This window comes from Solea solea, chromosome 20 (assembly GCF_958295425.1).
Source record: "Solea solea chromosome 20, fSolSol10.1, whole genome shotgun sequence".
Lineage (NCBI taxonomy): Eukaryota > Metazoa > Chordata > Actinopteri > Pleuronectiformes > Soleidae > Solea > Solea solea.
In genome coordinates this window covers 8,312,900-8,331,801 of record NC_081153.1, presented here as the reverse complement: position 1 = coordinate 8,331,801, position 18,902 = coordinate 8,312,900, and the positions used below count along the sequence as shown (strand labels likewise).

At 42.7% G+C, this 18,902-nt stretch overlaps 1 long non-coding RNA gene and 9 other non-coding genes across 10 annotated transcripts in view; all 10 read left to right on the top strand.

The window, feature by feature from the left end:
• The window catches only part of LOC131447055 (uncharacterized), a 31,343-nt gene that overhangs the window by 3,777 nt on the left and 8,664 nt on the right, over positions 1–18,902 (top strand). The window lies entirely within an intron of this gene.
• Positions 368–473, top strand: LOC131447992 (U6 spliceosomal RNA). Its single transcript, XR_009234123.1, has one exon. It is a non-coding gene; the product is annotated as a U6 spliceosomal RNA (small nuclear RNA).
• LOC131447990 (U6 spliceosomal RNA) lies at positions 2,592–2,697 on the top strand. Its single transcript, XR_009234121.1, has one exon. It is a non-coding gene; the product is annotated as a U6 spliceosomal RNA (small nuclear RNA).
• On the top strand, positions 4,834–4,939 carry LOC131447989 (U6 spliceosomal RNA). The gene has a single exon (XR_009234120.1). It is a non-coding gene; the product is annotated as a U6 spliceosomal RNA (small nuclear RNA).
• LOC131447988 (U6 spliceosomal RNA) lies at positions 7,076–7,181 on the top strand. The gene has a single exon (XR_009234119.1). It is a non-coding gene; the product is annotated as a U6 spliceosomal RNA (small nuclear RNA).
• Positions 9,318–9,423, top strand: LOC131447987 (U6 spliceosomal RNA). Its single transcript, XR_009234118.1, has one exon. It is a non-coding gene; the product is annotated as a U6 spliceosomal RNA (small nuclear RNA).
• On the top strand, positions 11,560–11,665 carry LOC131447986 (U6 spliceosomal RNA). The gene has a single exon (XR_009234117.1). It is a non-coding gene; the product is annotated as a U6 spliceosomal RNA (small nuclear RNA).
• Positions 13,784–13,889, top strand: LOC131447985 (U6 spliceosomal RNA). Its single transcript, XR_009234116.1, has one exon. It is a non-coding gene; the product is annotated as a U6 spliceosomal RNA (small nuclear RNA).
• Positions 16,026–16,131, top strand: LOC131447984 (U6 spliceosomal RNA). Its single transcript, XR_009234115.1, has one exon. It is a non-coding gene; the product is annotated as a U6 spliceosomal RNA (small nuclear RNA).
• On the top strand, positions 18,268–18,373 carry LOC131447983 (U6 spliceosomal RNA). The gene has a single exon (XR_009234114.1). It is a non-coding gene; the product is annotated as a U6 spliceosomal RNA (small nuclear RNA).

Genomic DNA, 18,902 nt, shown 5'->3' with positions numbered 1-18,902 from the left:
GACGTGGAAAATTTGTTTGTTGAGTTTGTTGGTTCTTTTTTCCTCCGGTATGCAGTTTACCAGACTCTAATTTGCATATTACCCATCAGCCCCAGGGAGCTTGCAAAACAACAAACCCGTAAAATATACAAGGAAAAACCTGTCAAATGTACAAGGAAAAACCTGTCAAATGTACAAGGAAAACCGGTAAAAATAAGTCTTATACAGACATAGTTTGTATTGAAATGCTTATAAACACTAGGCCACTGTTTTAGAGCTTCATAAGAACAAAATGAACGGTTATAACGTCCATAGACCTGCCACCGTGGCTAAACTACATAGTAAACCTCAAGCCCTATATATCTCTCACAGAGAATCTCTTGTGAACGTGTTACTTCGGTAACACATATACTAAAATTGGAACGATACAGAGAAGATTAGCATGGCCCCTGCGCAAGGATGACACGCAAATTCGTGAAGCGTTCCTCATTTTGCATCGAGGCAAAATTGTTATTATTGTTTTTAAAAAGTGTCACATAGGAGGTTTTGTGCAGATCGGACAACGTATGGCAAAGTTAGAGGGCACTTCCTGTTTAAAATGGCCGACTTCCAGTTTGGTCAAAGGCGTGTCCGTAAACGTGTTCAGGGAAGGTCCCTTAACTCCCATTTGAAGTTTCGTGCAGATCGGACAACGTATGGCAAAGTTAGAGGGCACTTCCTGTTTAAAATGGCCGACTTCCTGTTCGGTCGGCGGCGTCTCCGTACACGTGTTCAGGGAAGGTCTCGTAACTCACATATCTAGTTTTGTGTCAATCGGACAATGTTAGATTTGACTTCCTGTTTCGGGCATTCCACTTCCTGTAGGTAGGTGACCTTATACAGACATGTTCAGGACGGGTCTGGGGTCCCACATACCAAGTTTTAGTTGGATACAACAATCCCTGCTAGAGCAGAATCAAAAACTATAAAGGTAATTCTGTCTGCTGTCACCAGGGGCGCTTTATTTGAAAATGAATATTTTCATATAGACGTGTTCAGGGCCGGACTATCATCAATCCTAACAAGTTTGGTTCGGATTGGACCAGGATTGGCAAAGTTGTAACAGTTTGTTTTTTTAGTATTTTCTGCCACCACCAGGAGGCGCTGTTGTAAATATTTACCGTTTTCAGCAACGACCCATCATCAATCCTAGCAAGTTTGGTGGAGATTAGACCTTCCATCGTGAAGTTAAAAGAACTTGGCTTTCTTTTGTGAAAAATATGAATTATCGCCAACTTTGGCGCCCCCTATCTCGAACACCATGCGAGATTTAAAAAAAACGTTTGATAACTTAAGCTCCTCAACTTGTTCACAGTGACCTCACCAAGTTTGAGGGTGATCTCACAAAAGCTCTACGAGTCTATTCAAATATCAGACGCCATATTGTCTGCCGTCAACGGAGGGGGGCGCTGTTTTTGGAAGTGAATATTTTCATATAGACGTCTTCAGGGCCGGACTATCATCAATCCTAGCAAGTTTGGTTCAGATCGGACCAGGATTCGCAAAGTTGTAGCATTTTGTTTTTTTGTCGCAATAATCCGACTTTGCAGCATTACCATGGCAACATCATATAACAATATGCCATCATGTTGAGCGTGCATCATCTACCTTGTGTTTGGAGTGTTTTTTCCAAATTTTGAGTTGGATACGATAATCTCTGTAAAGGTTATCCCCAACAAAGCGAGAGTGACTTTTGAGGGGTCATCTGAACTTTTCAACCCCAAACACAAAACGACTCGGCTGACTCAAAACGGAATTCCCTTTCAGAGTCTCCCCGCTGCTGTTTGTTCCCATGTTGTGTTTACTTGACACTATTTGCAGCCTCTCCTAAAGCCATACACGGTGCCAACATGTGCGGTGCAAACGCTGCGCAAAGAAGGGGGGGGGAAATTGCATGGACACATATATCTAATTTTGGATTCAATTTGTTAATACGTGTCCATTTGTAATAAGACGTCTTGCAATCATTGAAAGAAGTACGACTCGCCGTTCCAGTTCCAGTCCAGACGCAAAAGACCACATTATGTCAAACTCCGCCTACTCACAAGCATGGCCAAGCGGTCCGACACTGACGCTCTGTGGAAATTTCGTGGTACAGCACATTCATATAATCAAACACACAAGAGGACAAAAAAGGCTGTGCTCAAACCCATGAGCAGATATTTCACAAGGAAGGGAACGGTAGTGATGTTTGCTAAAGCTCAATAGACGTGGAAAATTTGTTTGTTGAGTTTGTTGGTTCTTTTTTCTCCGGTATGCAGTTTACCAGACTCTAATTTGCATATTACCCATCAGCCCCAGGGAGCTTGCAAAACAACAAACCCGTAAAATATACAAGGAAAAACCTGTCAAATGTACAAGGAAAAACCTGTCAAATGTACAAGGAAAACCGGTAAAAATAAGTCTTATACAGACATAGTTTGTATTGAAATGCTTATAAACACTAGGCCACTGTTTTAGAGCTTCATAAGAACAAAATGAACGGTTATAACGTCCATAGACCTGCCACCGTGGCTAAACTACATAGTAAACCTCAAGCCCTATATATCTCTCACAGAGAATCTCTTGTGAACGTGTTACTTCGGTAACACATATACTAAAATTGGAACGATACAGAGAAGATTAGCATGGCCCCTGCGCAAGGATGACACGCAAATTCGTGAAGCGTTCCTCATTTTGCATCGAGGCAAAATTGTTATTATTGTTTTTAAAAAGTGTCACATAGGAGGTTTTGTGCAGATCGGACAACGTATGGCAAAGTTAGAGGGCACTTCCTGTTTAAAATGGCCGACTTCCAGTTTGGTCAAAGGCGTGTCCGTAAACGTGTTCAGGGAAGGTCCCTTAACTCCCATTTGAAGTTTCGTGCAGATCGGACAACGTATGGCAAAGTTAGAGGGCACTTCCTGTTTAAAATGGCCGACTTCCTGTTCGGTCGGCGGCGTCTCCGTACACGTGTTCAGGGAAGGTCTCGTAACTCACATATCTAGTTTTGTGTCAATCGGACAATGTTAGATTTGACTTCCTGTTTCGGGCGTTCCACTTCCTGTAGGTAGGTGACCTTATACAGACATGTTCAGGACGGGTCTGGGGTCCCACATACCAAGTTTTAGTTGGATACAACAATCCCTGTTAGAGCAGAATCAAAAACTATAAAGGTAATTCTGTCTGCTGTCACCAGGGGCGCTTTATTTGAAAATGAATATTTTCATATAGACGTGTTCAGGGCCGGACTATCATCAATCCTAGCAAGTTTGGTTCGGATTGGACCAGGATTGGCAAAGTTGTAACAGTTTGTTTTTTTAGTATTTTCTGCCACCACCAGGAGGCGCTGTTGTAAATATTTACCGTTTTCAGCAACGACCCATCATCAATCCTAGCAAGTTTGGTGGAGATTAGACCTTCCATCGTGAAGTTAAAAGAACTTGGCTTTCTTTTGTGAAAAATATGAATTATCGCCAACTTTGGCGCACCCTATCTCGAACACCATGCGAGATTTAAAAAAAACGTTTGAAAACTTAAGCTCCTCAACTTGTTCACAGTGACCTCACCAAGTTTGAGGGTGATCTCACAAAAGCTCTACGAGTCTATTCAAATATCAGACGCCATATTGTCTGCCGTCACCGGGGGGGGGCGCGCTGTTTTTGGAAGTGAATATTTTCATATAGACGTCTTCAGGGCCGGACTATCATCAATCCTAGCAAGTTTGGTTCAGATCGGACCAGGATTCGCAAAGTTGTAGCATTTTGTTTTTTTGTCGCAATAATCCGACTTTGCAGCATTACCATGGCAACATCATATAACAATATGCCATCATGTTGAGCGTGCATCATCTACCTTGTGTTTGGAGTGTTTTTTCCAAATTTTGAGTTGGATACGATAATCTCTGTAAAGGTTATCCCCAACAAAGCGAGAGTGACTTTTGAGGGGTCATCTGAACTTTTCAACCCCAAACACAAAACGACTCGGCTGACTCAAAACGGAATTCCCTTTCAGAGTCTCCCCGCTGCTGTTTGTTCCCATGTTGTGTTTACTTGACACTATTTGCAGCCTCTCCTAAAGCCATACACGGTGCCAACATGTGCGGTGCCAACATGTGCGGTGCAAACGCTGCGCAAAGAAGGGGGGGGGGAAATTGCATGGACACATATATCTAATTTTGGATTCAATTTGTTAATACGTGTCCATTTGTAATAAGACGTCTTGCAATCATTGAAAGAAGTACGACTTGCCGTTCCAGTTCCAGTCCAGACGCAAAAGACCACATTATGTCAAACTCCGCCTACTCACAAGCATGGCCAAGCGGTCCGACACTGACGCTCTGTGGAAATTTCGTGGTACAGCACATTCATATAATCAAACACACAAGAGGACAAAAAAGGCTGTGCTCAAACCCATGAGCAGATATTTCACAAGGAAGGGAACGGTAGTGATGTTTGCTAAAGCTCAATAGACGTGGAAAATTTGTTTGTTGAGTTTGTTGGTTCTTTTTTCTCCGGTATGCAGTTTACCAGACTCTAATTTGCATATTACCCATCAGCCCCAGGGAGCTTGCAAAACAACAAACCCGTAAAATATACAAGGAAAAACCTGTCAAATGTACAAGGAAAAACCTGTCAAATGTACAAGGAAAACCGGTAAAAATAAGTCTTATACAGACATAGTTTGTATTGAAATGCTTATAAACACTAGGCCACTGTTTTAGAGCTTCATAAGAACAAAATGAACGGTTATAACGTCCATAGACCTGCCACCGTGGCTAAACTACATAGTAAACCTCAAGCCCTATATATCTCTCACAGAGAATCTCTTGTGAACGTGTTACTTCGGTAACACATATACTAAAATTGGAACGATACAGAGAAGATTAGCATGGCCCCTGCGCAAGGATGACACGCAAATTCGTGAAGCGTTCCTCATTTTGCATCGAGGCAAAATTGTTATTATTGTTTTTAAAAAGTGTCACATAGGAGGTTTTGTGCAGATCGGACAACGTATGGCAAAGTTAGAGGGCACTTCCTGTTTAAAATGGCCGACTTCCAGTTTGGTCAAAGGCGTGTCCGTAAACGTGTTCAGGGAAGGTCCCTTAACTCCCATTTGAAGTTTCGTGCAGATCGGACAACGTATGGCAAAGTTAGAGGGCACTTCCTGTTTAAAATGGCCGACTTCCTGTTCGGTCGGCGGCGTCTCCGTACACGTGTTCAGGGAAGGTCTCGTAACTCCCATATCTAGTTTTGTGTCAATCGGACAATGTTAGATTTGACTTCCTGTTTCGGGCGTTCCACTTCCTGTAGGTAGGTGACCTTATACAGACATGTTCAGGACGGGTCTGGGGTCCCACATACCAAGTTTTAGTTGGATACAACAATCCCTGTTAGAGCAGAATCAAAAACTATAAAGGTAATTCTGTCTGCTGTCACCAGGGGCGCTTTATTTGAAAATGAATATTTTCATATAGACGTGTTCAGGGCCGGACTATCATCAATCCTAGCAAGTTTGGTTCGGATTGGACCAGGATTGGCAAAGTTGTAACAGTTTGTTTTTTTAGTATTTTCTGCCACCACCAGGAGGCGCTGTTGTAAATATTTACCGTTTTCAGCAACGACCCATCATCAATCCTAGCAAGTTTGGTGGAGATTAGACCTTCCATCGTGAAGTTAAAAGAACTTGGCTTTCTTTTGTGAAAAATATGAATTATCGCCAACTTTGGCGCACCCTATCTCGAACACCATGCGAGATTTAAAAAAAACGTTTGAAAACTTAAGCTCCTCAACTTGTTCACAGTGACCTCACCAAGTTTGAGGGTGATCTCACAAAAGCTCTACGAGTCTATTCAAATATCAGACGCCATATTGTCTGCCATCACCGGGGGGGGGCGCGCTGTTTTTGGAAGTGAATATTTTCATATAGACGTCTTCAGGGCCGGACTATCATCAATCCTAGCAAGTTTGGTTCAGATCGGACCAGGATTCGCAAAGTTGTAGCATTTTGTTTTTTTGTCGCAATAATCCGACTTTGCAGCATTACCATGGCAACATCATATAACAATATGCCATCATGTTGAGCGTGCATCATCTACCTTGTGTTTGGAGTGTTTTTTCCAAATTTTGAGTTGGATACGATAATCTCTGTAAAGGTTATCCCCAACAAAGCGAGAGTGACTTTTGAGGGGTCATCTGAACTTTTCAACCCCAAACACAAAACGACTCGGCTGACTCAAAACGGAATTCCCTTTCAGAGTCTCCCCGCTGCTGTTTGTTCCCATGTTGTGTTTACTTGACACTATTTGCAGCCTCTCCTAAAGCCATACACGGTGCCAACATGTGCGGTGCCAACATGTGCGGTGCAAACGCTGCGCAAAGAAGGGGGGGGGGAAATTGCATGGACACATATATCTAATTTTGGATTCAATTTGTTAATACGTGTCCATTTGTAATAAGACGTCTTGCAATCATTGAAAGAAGTACGACTCGCCGTTCCAGTTCCAGTCCAGACGCAAAAGACCACATTATGTCAAACTCCGCCTACTCACAAGCATGGCCAAGCGGTCCGACACTGACGCTCTGTGGAAATTTCGTGGTACTGCACATTCATATAATCAAACACACAAGAGGACAAAAAAGGCTGTGCTCAAACCCATGAGCAGATATTTCACAAGGAAGGGAACGGTAGTGATGTTTGCTAAAGCTCAATAGACGTGGAAAATTTGTTTGTTGAGTTTGTTGGTTCTTTTTTCTCCGGTATGCAGTTTACCAGACTCTAATTTGCATATTACCCATCAGCCCCAGGGAGCTTGCAAAACAACAAACCCGTAAAATATACAAGGAAAAACCTGTCAAATGTACAAGGAAAAACCTGTCAAATGTACAAGGAAAACCGGTAAAAATAAGTCTTATACAGACATAGTTTGTATTGAAATGCTTATAAACACTAGGCCACTGTTTTAGAGCTTCATAAGAACAAAATGAACGGTTATAACGTCCATAGACCTGCCACCGTGGCTAAACTACATAGTAAACCTCAAGCCCTATATATCTCTCACAGAGAATCTCTTGTGAACGTGTTACTTCGGTAACACATATACTAAAATTGGAACGATACAGAGAAGATTAGCATGGCCCCTGCGCAAGGATGACACGCAAATTCGTGAAGCGTTCCTCATTTTGCATCGAGGCAAAATTGTTATTATTGTTTTTAAAAAGTGTCACATAGGAGGTTTTGTGCAGATCGGACAACGTATGGCAAAGTTAGAGGGCACTTCCTGTTTAAAATGGCCGACTTCCAGTTTGGTCAAAGGCGTGTCCGTAAACGTGTTCAGGGAAGGTCCCTTAACTCCCATTTGAAGTTTCGTGCAGATCGGACAACGTATGGCAAAGTTAGAGGGCACTTCCTGTTTAAAATGGCCGACTTCCTGTTCGGTCGGCGGCGTCTCCGTACACGTGTTCAGGGAAGGTCTCGTAACTCCCATATCTAGTTTTGTGTCAATCGGACAATGTTAGATTTGACTTCCTGTTTCGGGCGTTCCACTTCCTGTAGGTAGGTGACCTTATACAGACATGTTCAGGACGGGTCTGGGGTCCCACATACCAAGTTTTAGTTGGATACAACAATCCCTGTTAGAGCAGAATCAAAAACTATAAAGGTAATTCTGTCTGCTGTCACCAGGGGCGCTTTATTTGAAAATGAATATTTTCATATAGACGTGTTCAGGGCCGGACTATCATCAATCCTAGCAAGTTTGGTTCGGATTGGACCAGGATTGGCAAAGTTGTAACAGTTTGTTTTTTTAGTATTTTCTGCCACCACCAGGAGGCGCTGTTGTAAATATTTACCGTTTTCAGCAACGACCCATCATCAATCCTAGCAAGTTTGGTGGAGATTAGACCTTCCATCGTGAAGTTAAAAGAACTTGGCTTTCTTTTGTGAAAAATATGAATTATCGCCAACTTTGGCGCACCCTATCTCGAACACCATGCGAGATTTAAAAAAAACGTTTGAAAACTTAAGCTCCTCAACTTGTTCACAGTGACCTCACCAAGTTTGAGGGTGATCTCACAAAAGCTCTACGAGTCTATTCAAATATCAGACGCCATATTGTCTGCCGTCACCGGGGGGGGGCGCGCTGTTTTTGGAAGTGAATATTTTCATATAGACGTCTTCAGGGCCGGACTATCATCAATCCTAGCAAGTTTGGTTCAGATCGGACCAGGATTCGCAAAGTTGTAGCATTTTGTTTTTTTGTCGCAATAATCCGACTTTGCAGCATTACCATGGCAACATCATATAACAATATGCCATCATGTTGAGCGTGCATCATCTACCTTGTGTTTGGAGTGTTTTTTCCAAATTTTGAGTTGGATACGATAATCTCTGTAAAGGTTATCCCCAACAAAGCGAGAGTGACTTTTGAGGGGTCATCTGAACTTTTCAACCCCAAACACAAAACGACTCGGCTGACTCAAAACGGAATTCCCTTTCAGAGTCTCCCCGCTGCTGTTTGTTCCCATGTTGTGTTTACTTGACACTATTTGCAGCCTCTCCTAAAGCCATACACGGTGCCAACATGTGCGGTGCCAACATGTGCGGTGCAAACGCTGCGCAAAGAAGGGGGGGGGGAAATTGCATGGACACATATATCTAATTTTGGATTCAATTTGTTAATACGTGTCCATTTGTAATAAGACGTCTTGCAATCATTGAAAGAAGTACGACTCGCCGTTCCAGTTCCAGTCCAGACGCAAAAGACCACATTATGTCAAACTCCGCCTACTCACAAGCATGGCCAAGCGGTCCGACACTGACGCTCTGTGGAAATTTCGTGGTACTGCACATTCATATAATCAAACACACAAGAGGACAAAAAAGGCTGTGCTCAAACCCATGAGCAGATATTTCACAAGGAAGGGAACGGTAGTGATGTTTGCTAAAGCTCAATAGACGTGGAAAATTTGTTTGTTGAGTTTGTTGGTTCTTTTTTCTCCGGTATGCAGTTTACCAGACTCTAATTTGCATATTACCCATCAGCCCCAGGGAGCTTGCAAAACAACAAACCCGTAAAATATACAAGGAAAAACCTGTCAAATGTACAAGGAAAAACCTGTCAAATGTACAAGGAAAACCGGTAAAAATAAGTCTTATACAGACATAGTTTGTATTGAAATGCTTATAAACACTAGGCCACTGTTTTAGAGCTTCATAAGAACAAAATGAACGGTTATAACGTCCATAGACCTGCCACCGTGGCTAAACTACATAGTAAACCTCAAGCCCTATATATCTCTCACAGAGAATCTCTTGTGAACGTGTTACTTCGGTAACACATATACTAAAATTGGAACGATACAGAGAAGATTAGCATGGCCCCTGCGCAAGGATGACACGCAAATTCGTGAAGCGTTCCTCATTTTGCATCGAGGCAAAATTGTTATTATTGTTTTTAAAAAGTGTCACATAGGAGGTTTTGTGCAGATCGGACAACGTATGGCAAAGTTAGAGGGCACTTCCTGTTTAAAATGGCCGACTTCCAGTTTGGTCAAAGGCGTGTCCGTAAACGTGTTCAGGGAAGGTCCCTTAACTCCCATTTGAAGTTTCGTGCAGATCGGACAACGTATGGCAAAGTTAGAGGGCACTTCCTGTTTAAAATGGCCGACTTCCTGTTCGGTCGGCGGCGTCTCCGTACACGTGTTCAGGGAAGGTCTCGTAACTCACATATCTAGTTTTGTGTCAATCGGACAATGTTAGATTTGACTTCCTGTTTCGGGCGTTCCACTTCCTGTAGGTAGGTGACCTTATACAGACATGTTCAGGACGGGTCTGGGGTCCCACATACCAAGTTTTAGTTGGATACAACAATCCCTGTTAGAGCAGAATCAAAAACTATAAAGGTAATTCTGTCTGCTGTCACCAGGGGCGCTTTATTTGAAAATGAATATTTTCATATAGACGTGTTCAGGGCCGGACTATCATCAATCCTAGCAAGTTTGGTTCGGATTGGACCAGGATTGGCAAAGTTGTAACAGTTTGTTTTTTTTGTATTTTCTGCCACCACCAGGAGGCGCTGTTGTAAATATTTACCGTTTTCAGCAACGACCCATCATCAATCCTAGCAAGTTTGGTGGAGATTAGACCTTCCATCGTGAAGTTAAAAGAACTTGGCTTTCTTTTGTGAAAAATATGAATTATCGCCAACTTTGGCGCACCCTATCTCGAACACCATGCGAGATTTAAAAAAAACGTTTGAAAACTTAAGCTCCTCAACTTGTTCACAGTGACCTCACCAAGTTTGAGGGTGATCTCACAAAAGCTCTACGAGTCTATTCAAATATCAGACGCCATATTGTCTGCCGTCACCGGGGGGGGGCGCGCTGTTTTTGGAAGTGAATATTTTCATATAGACGTCTTCAGGGCCGGACTATCATCAATCCTAGCAAGTTTGGTTCAGATCGGACCAGGATTCGCAAAGTTGTAGCATTTTGTTTTTTTGTCGCAATAATCCGACTTTGCAGCATTACCATGGCAACATCATATAACAATATGCCATCATGTTGAGCGTGCATCATCTACCTTGTGTTTGGAGTGTTTTTTCCAAATTTTGAGTTGGATACGATAATCTCTGTAAAGGTTATCCCCAACAAAGCGAGAGTGACTTTTGAGGGGTCATCTGAACTTTTCAACCCCAAACACAAAACGACTCGGCTGACTCAAAACGGAATTCCCTTTCAGAGTCTCCCCGCTGCTGTTTGTTCCCATGTTGTGTTTACTTGACACTATTTGCAGCCTCTCCTAAAGCCATACACGGTGCCAACATGTGCGGTGCCAACATGTGCGGTGCAAACGCTGCGCAAAGAAGGGGGGGGGGAAATTGCATGGACACATATATCTAATTTTGGATTCAATTTGTTAATACGTGTCCATTTGTAATAAGACGTCTTGCAATCATTGAAAGAAGTACGACTCGCCGTTCCAGTTCCAGTCCAGACGCAAAAGACCACATTATGTCAAACTCCGCCTACTCACAAGCATGGCCAAGCGGTCCGACACTGACGCTCTGTGGAAATTTCGTGGTACTGCACATTCATATAATCAAACACACAAGAGGACAAAAAAGGCTGTGCTCAAACCCATGAGCAGATATTTCACAAGGAAGGGAACGGTAGTGATGTTTGCTAAAGCTCAATAGACGTGGAAAATTTGTTTGTTGAGTTTGTTGGTTCTTTTTTCTCCGGTATGCAGTTTACCAGACTCTAATTTGCATATTACCCATCAGCCCCAGGGAGCTTGCAAAACAACAAACCCGTAAAATATACAAGGAAAAACCTGTCAAATGTACAAGGAAAAACCTGTCAAATGTACAAGGAAAACCGGTAAAAATAAGTCTTATACAGACATAGTTTGTATTGAAATGCTTATAAACACTAGGCCACTGTTTTAGAGCTTCATAAGAACAAAATGAACGGTTATAACGTCCATAGACCTGCCACCGTGGCTAAACTACATAGTAAACCTCAAGCCCTATATATCTCTCACAGAGAATCTCTTGTGAACGTGTTACTTCGGTAACACATATACTAAAATTGGAACGATACAGAGAAGATTAGCATGGCCCCTGCGCAAGGATGACACGCAAATTCGTGAAGCGTTCCTCATTTTGCATCGAGGCAAAATTGTTATTATTGTTTTTAAAAAGTGTCACATAGGAGGTTTTGTGCAGATCGGACAACGTATGGCAAAGTTAGAGGGCACTTCCTGTTTAAAATGGCCGACTTCCAGTTTGGTCAAAGGCGTGTCCGTAAACGTGTTCAGGGAAGGTCCCTTAACTCCCATTTGAAGTTTCGTGCAGATCGGACAACGTATGGCAAAGTTAGAGGGCACTTCCTGTTTAAAATGGCCGACTTCCTGTTCGGTCGGCGGCGTCTCCGTACACGTGTTCAGGGAAGGTCTCGTAACTCACATATCTAGTTTTGTGTCAATCGGACAATGTTAGATTTGACTTCCTGTTTCGGGCTTTCCACTTCCTGTAGGTAGGTGACCTTATACAGACATGTTCAGGACGGGTCTGGGGTCCCACATACCAAGTTTTAGTTGGATACAACAATCCCTGCTAGAGCAGAATCAAAAACTATAAAGGTAATTCTGTCTGCTGTCACCAGGGGCGCTTTATTTGAAAATGAATATTTTCATATAGACGTGTTCAGGGCCGGACTATCATCAATCCTAACAAGTTTGGTTCGGATTGGACCAGGATTGGCAAAGTTGTAACAGTTTGTTTTTTTAGTATTTTCTGCCACCACCAGGAGGCGCTGTTGTAAATATTTACCGTTTTCAGCAACGACCCATCATCAATCCTAGCAAGTTTGGTGGAGATTAGACCTTCCATCGTGAAGTTAAAAGAACTTGGCTTTCTTTTGTGAAAAATATGAATTATCGCCAACTTTGGCGCCCCCTATCTCGAACACCATGCGAGATTTAAAAAAAACGTTTGATAACTTAAGCTCCTCAACTTGTTCACAGTGACCTCACCAAGTTTGAGGGTGATCTCACAAAAGCTCTACGAGTCTATTCAAATATCAGACGCCATATTGTCTGCCGTCAACGGAGGGGGGCGCTGTTTTTGGAAGTGAATATTTTCATATAGACGTCTTCAGGGCCGGACTATCATCAATCCTAGCAAGTTTGGTTCAGATCGGACCAGGATTCGCAAAGTTGTAGCATTTTGTTTTTTTGTCGCAATAATCCGACTTTGCAGCATTACCATGGCAACATCATATAACAATATGCCATCATGTTGAGCGTGCATCATCTACCTTGTGTTTGGAGTGTTTTTTCCAAATTTTGAGTTGGATACGATAATCTCTGTAAAGGTTATCCCCAACAAAGCGAGAGTGACTTTTGAGGGGTCATCTGAACTTTTCAACCCCAAACACAAAACGACTCGGCTGACTCAAAACGGAATTCCCTTTCAGAGTCTCCCCGCTGCTGTTTGTTCCCATGTTGTGTTTACTTGACACTATTTGCAGCCTCTCCTAAAGCCATACACGGTGCCAACATGTGCGGTGCAAACGCTGCGCAAAGAAGGGGGGGGGAAATTGCATGGACACATATATCTAATTTTGGATTCAATTTGTTAATACGTGTCCATTTGTAATAAGACGTCTTGCAATCATTGAAAGAAGTACGACTCGCCGTTCCAGTTCCAGTCCAGACGCAAAAGACCACATTATGTCAAACTCCGCCTACTCACAAGCATGGCCAAGCGGTCCGACACTGACGCTCTGTGGAAATTTCGTGGTACAGCACATTCATATAATCAAACACACAAGAGGACAAAAAAGGCTGTGCTCAAACCCATGAGCAGATATTTCACAAGGAAGGGAACGGTAGTGATGTTTGCTAAAGCTCAATAGACGTGGAAAATTTGTTTGTTGAGTTTGTTGGTTCTTTTTTCTCCGGTATGCAGTTTACCAGACTCTAATTTGCATATTACCCATCAGCCCCAGGGAGCTTGCAAAACAACAAACCCGTAAAATATACAAGGAAAAACCTGTCAAATGTACAAGGAAAAACCTGTCAAATGTACAAGGAAAACCGGTAAAAATAAGTCTTATACAGACATAGTTTGTATTGAAATGCTTATAAACACTAGGCCACTGTTTTAGAGCTTCATAAGAACAAAATGAACGGTTATAACGTCCATAGACCTGCCACCGTGGCTAAACTACATAGTAAACCTCAAGCCCTATATATCTCTCACAGAGAATCTCTTGTGAACGTGTTACTTCGGTAACACATATACTAAAATTGGAACGATACAGAGAAGATTAGCATGGCCCCTGCGCAAGGATGACACGCAAATTCGTGAAGCGTTCCTCATTTTGCATCGAGGCAAAATTGTTATTATTGTTTTTAAAAAGTGTCACATAGGAGGTTTTGTGCAGATCGGACAACGTATGGCAAAGTTAGAGGGCACTTCCTGTTTAAAATGGCCGACTTCCAGTTTGGTCAAAGGCGTGTCCGTAAACGTGTTCAGGGAAGGTCCCTTAACTCCCATTTGAAGTTTCGTGCAGATCGGACAACGTATGGCAAAGTTAGAGGGCACTTCCTGTTTAAAATGGCCGACTTCCTGTTCGGTCGGCGGCGTCTCCGTACACGTGTTCAGGGAAGGTCTCGTAACTCACATATCTAGTTTTGTGTCAATCGGACAATGTTAGATTTGACTTCCTGTTTCGGGCGTTCCACTTCCTGTAGGTAGGTGACCTTATACAGACATGTTCAGGACGGGTCTGGGGTCCCACATACCAAGTTTTAGTTGGATACAACAATCCCTGTTAGAGCAGAATCAAAAACTATAAAGGTAATTCTGTCTGCTGTCACCAGGGGCGCTTTATTTGAAAATGAATATTTTCATATAGACGTGTTCAGGGCCGGACTATCATCAATCCTAGCAAGTTTGGTTCGGATTGGACCAGGATTGGCAAAGTTGTAACAGTTTGTTTTTTTAGTATTTTCTGCCACCACCAGGAGGCGCTGTTGTAAATATTTACCGTTTTCAGCAACGACCCATCATCAATCCTAGCAAGTTTGGTGGAGATTAGACCTTCCATCGTGAAGTTAAAAGAACTTGGCTTTCTTTTGTGAAAAATATGAATTATCGCCAACTTTGGCGCACCCTATCTCGAACACCATGCGAGATTTAAAAAAAACGTTTGAAAACTTAAGCTCCTCAACTTGTTCACAGTGACCTCACCAAGTTTGAGGGTGATCTCACAAAAGCTCTACGAGTCTATTCAAATATCAGACGCCATATTGTCTGCCGTCACCGGGGGGGGGCGCGCTGTTTTTGGAAGTGAATATTTTCATATAGACGTCTTCAGGGCCGGACTATCATCAATCCTAGCAAGTTTGGTTCAGATCGGACCAGGATTCGCAAAGTTGTAGCATTTTGTTTTTTTGTCGCAATAATCCGACTTTGCAGCATTACCATGGCAACATCATATAACAATATGCCATCATGTTGAGCGTGCATCATCTACCTTGTGTTTGGAGTGTTTTTTCCAAATTTTGAGTTGGATACGATAATCTCTGTAAAGGTTATCCCCAACAAAGCGAGAGTGACTTTTGAGGGGTCATCTGAACTTTTCAACCCCAAACACAAAACGACTCGGCTGACTCAAAACGGAATTCCCTTTCAGAGTCTCCCCGCTGCTGTTTGTTCCCATGTTGTGTTTACTTGACACTATTTGCAGCCTCTCCTAAAGCCATACACGGTGCCAACATGTGCGGTGCCAACATGTGCGGTGCAAACGCTGCGCAAAGAAGGGGGGGGGGAAATTGCATGGACACATATATCTAATTTTGGATTCAATTTGTTAATACGTGTCCATTTGTAATAAGACGTCTTGCAATCATTGAAAGAAGTACGACTTGCCGTTCCAGTTCCAGTCCAGACGCAAAAGACCACATTATGTCAAACTCCGCCTACTCACAAGCATGGCCAAGCGGTCCGACACTGACGCTCTGTGGAAATTTCGTGGTACAGCACATTCATATAATCAAACACACAAGAGGACAAAAAAGGCTGTGCTCAAACCCATGAGCAGATATTTCACAAGGAAGGGAACGGTAGTGATGTTTGCTAAAGCTCAATAGACGTGGAAAATTTGTTTGTTGAGTTTGTTGGTTCTTTTTTCTCCGGTATGCAGTTTACCAGACTCTAATTTGCATATTACCCATCAGCCCCAGGGAGCTTGCAAAACAACAAACCCGTAAAATATACAAGGAAAAACCTGTCAAATGTACAAGGAAAAACCTGTCAAATGTACAAGGAAAACCGGTAAAAATAAGTCTTATACAGACATAGTTTGTATTGAAATGCTTATAAACACTAGGCCACTGTTTTAGAGCTTCATAAGAACAAAATGAACGGTTATAACGTCCATAGACCTGCCACCGTGGCTAAACTACATAGTAAACCTCAAGCCCTATATATCTCTCACAGAGAATCTCTTGTGAACGTGTTACTTCGGTAACACATATACTAAAATTGGAACGATACAGAGAAGATTAGCATGGCCCCTGCGCAAGGATGACACGCAAATTCGTGAAGCGTTCCTCATTTTGCATCGAGGCAAAATTGTTATTATTGTTTTTAAAAAGTGTCACATAGGAGGTTTTGTGCAGATCGGACAACGTATGGCAAAGTTAGAGGGCACTTCCTGTTTAAAATGGCCGACTTCCAGTTTGGTCAAAGGCGTGTCCGTAAACGTGTTCAGGGAAGGTCCCTTAACTCCCATTTGAAGTTTCGTGCAGATCGGACAACGTATGGCAAAGTTAGAGGGCACTTCCTGTTTAAAATGGCCGACTTCCTGTTCGGTCGGCGGCGTCTCCGTACACGTGTTCAGGGAAGGTCTCGTAACTCCCATATCTAGTTTTGTGTCAATCGGACAATGTTAGATTTGACTTCCTGTTTCGGGCGTTCCACTTCCTGTAGGTAGGTGACCTTATACAGACATGTTCAGGACGGGTCTGGGGTCCCACATACCAAGTTTTAGTTGGATACAACAATCCCTGTTAGAGCAGAATCAAAAACTATAAAGGTAATTCTGTCTGCTGTCACCAGGGGCGCTTTATTTGAAAATGAATATTTTCATATAGACGTGTTCAGGGCCGGACTATCATCAATCCTAGCAAGTTTGGTTCGGATTGGACCAGGATTGGCAAAGTTGTAACAGTTTGTTTTTTTAGTATTTTCTGCCACCACCAGGAGGCGCTGTTGTAAATATTTACCGTTTTCAGCAACGACCCATCATCAATCCTAGCAAGTTTGGTGGAGATTAGACCTTCCATCGTGAAGTTAAAAGAACTTGGCTTTCTTTTGTGAAAAATATGAATTATCGCCAACTTTGGCGCACCCTATCTCGAACACCATGCGAGATTTAAAAAAAACGTTTGAAAACTTAAGCTCCTCAACTTGTTCACAGTGACCTCACCAAGTTTGAGGGTGATCTCACAAAAGCTCTACGAGTCTATTCAAATATCAGACGCCATATTGTCTGCCATCACCGGGGGGGGGCGCGCTGTTTTTGGAAGTGAATATTTTCATATAGACGTCTTCAGGGCCGGACTATCATCAATCCTAGCAAGTTTGGTTCAGATCGGACCAGGATTCGCAAAGTTGTAGCATTTTGTTTTTTTGTCGCAATAATCCGACTTTGCAGCATTACCATGGCAACATCATATAACAATATGCCATCATGTTGAGCGTGCATCATCTACCTTGTGTTTGGAGTGTTTTTTCCAAATTTTGAGTTGGATACGATAATCTCTGTAAAGGTTATCCCCAACAAAGCGAGAGTGACTTTTGAGGGGTCATCTGAACTTTTCAACCCCAAACACAAAACGACTCGGCTGACTCAAAACGGAATTCCCTTTCAGAGTCTCCCCGCTGCTGTTTGTTCCCATGTTGTGTTTACTTGACACTATTTGCAGCCTCTCCTAAAGCCATACACGGTGCCAACATGTGCGGTGCCAACATGTGCGGTGCAAACGCTGCGCAAAGAAGGGGGGGGGGAAATTGCATGGACACATATATCTAATTTTGGATTCAATTTGTTAATACGTGTCCATTTGTAATAAGACGTCTTGCAATCATTGAAAGAAGTACGACTCGCCGTTCCAGTTCCAGTCCAGACGCAAAAGACCACATTATGTCAAACTCCGCCTACTCACAAGCATGGCCAAGCGGTCCGACACTGACGCTCTGTGGAAATTTCGTGGTACTGCACATTCATATAATCAAACACACAAGAGGACAAAAAAGGCTGTGCTCAAACCCATGAGCAGATATTTCACAAGGAAGGGAACGGTAGTGATGTTTGCTAAAGCTCAATAGACGTGGAAAATTTGTTTGTTGAGTTTGTTGGTTCTTTTTTCTCCGGTATGCAGTTTACCAGACTCTAATTTGCATATTACCCATCAGCCCCAGGGAGCTTGCAAAACAACAAACCCGTAAAATATACAAGGAAAAACCTGTCAAATGTACAAGGAAAAACCTGTCAAATGTACAAGGAAAACCGGTAAAAATAAGTCTTATACAGACATAGTTTGTATTGAAATGCTTATAAACACTAGGCCACTGTTTTAGAGCTTCATAAGAACAAAATGAACGGTTATAACGTCCATAGACCTGCCACCGTGGCTAAACTACATAGTAAACCTCAAGCCCTATATATCTCTCACAGAGAATCTCTTGTGAACGTGTTACTTCGGTAACACATATACTAAAATTGGAACGATACAGAGAAGATTAGCATGGCCCCTGCGCAAGGATGACACGCAAATTCGTGAAGCGTTCCTCATTTTGCATCGAGGCAAAATTGTTATTATTGTTTTTAAAAAGTGTCACATAGGAGGTTTTGTGCAGATCGGACAACGTATGGCAAAGTTAGAGGGCACTTCCTGTTTAAAATGGCCGACTTCCAGTTTGGTCAAAGGCGTGTCCGTAAACGTGTTCAGGGAAGGTCCCTTAACTCCCATTTGAAGTTTCGTGCAGATCGGACAACGTATGGCAAAGTTAGAGGGCACTTCCTGTTTAAAATGGCCGACTTCCTGTTCGGTCGGCGGCGTCTCCGTACACGTGTTCAGGGAAGGTCTCGTAACTCACATATCTAGTTTTGTGTCAATCGGACAATGTTAGATTTGACTTCCTGTTTCGGGCGTTCCACTTCCTGTAGGTAGGTGACCTTATACAGACATGTTCAGGACGGGTCTGGGGTCCCACATACCAAGTTTTAGTTGGATACAACAATCCCTGTTAGAGCAGAATCAAAAACTATAAAGGTAATTCTGTCTGCTGTCACCAGGGGCGCTTTATTTGAAAATGAATATTTTCA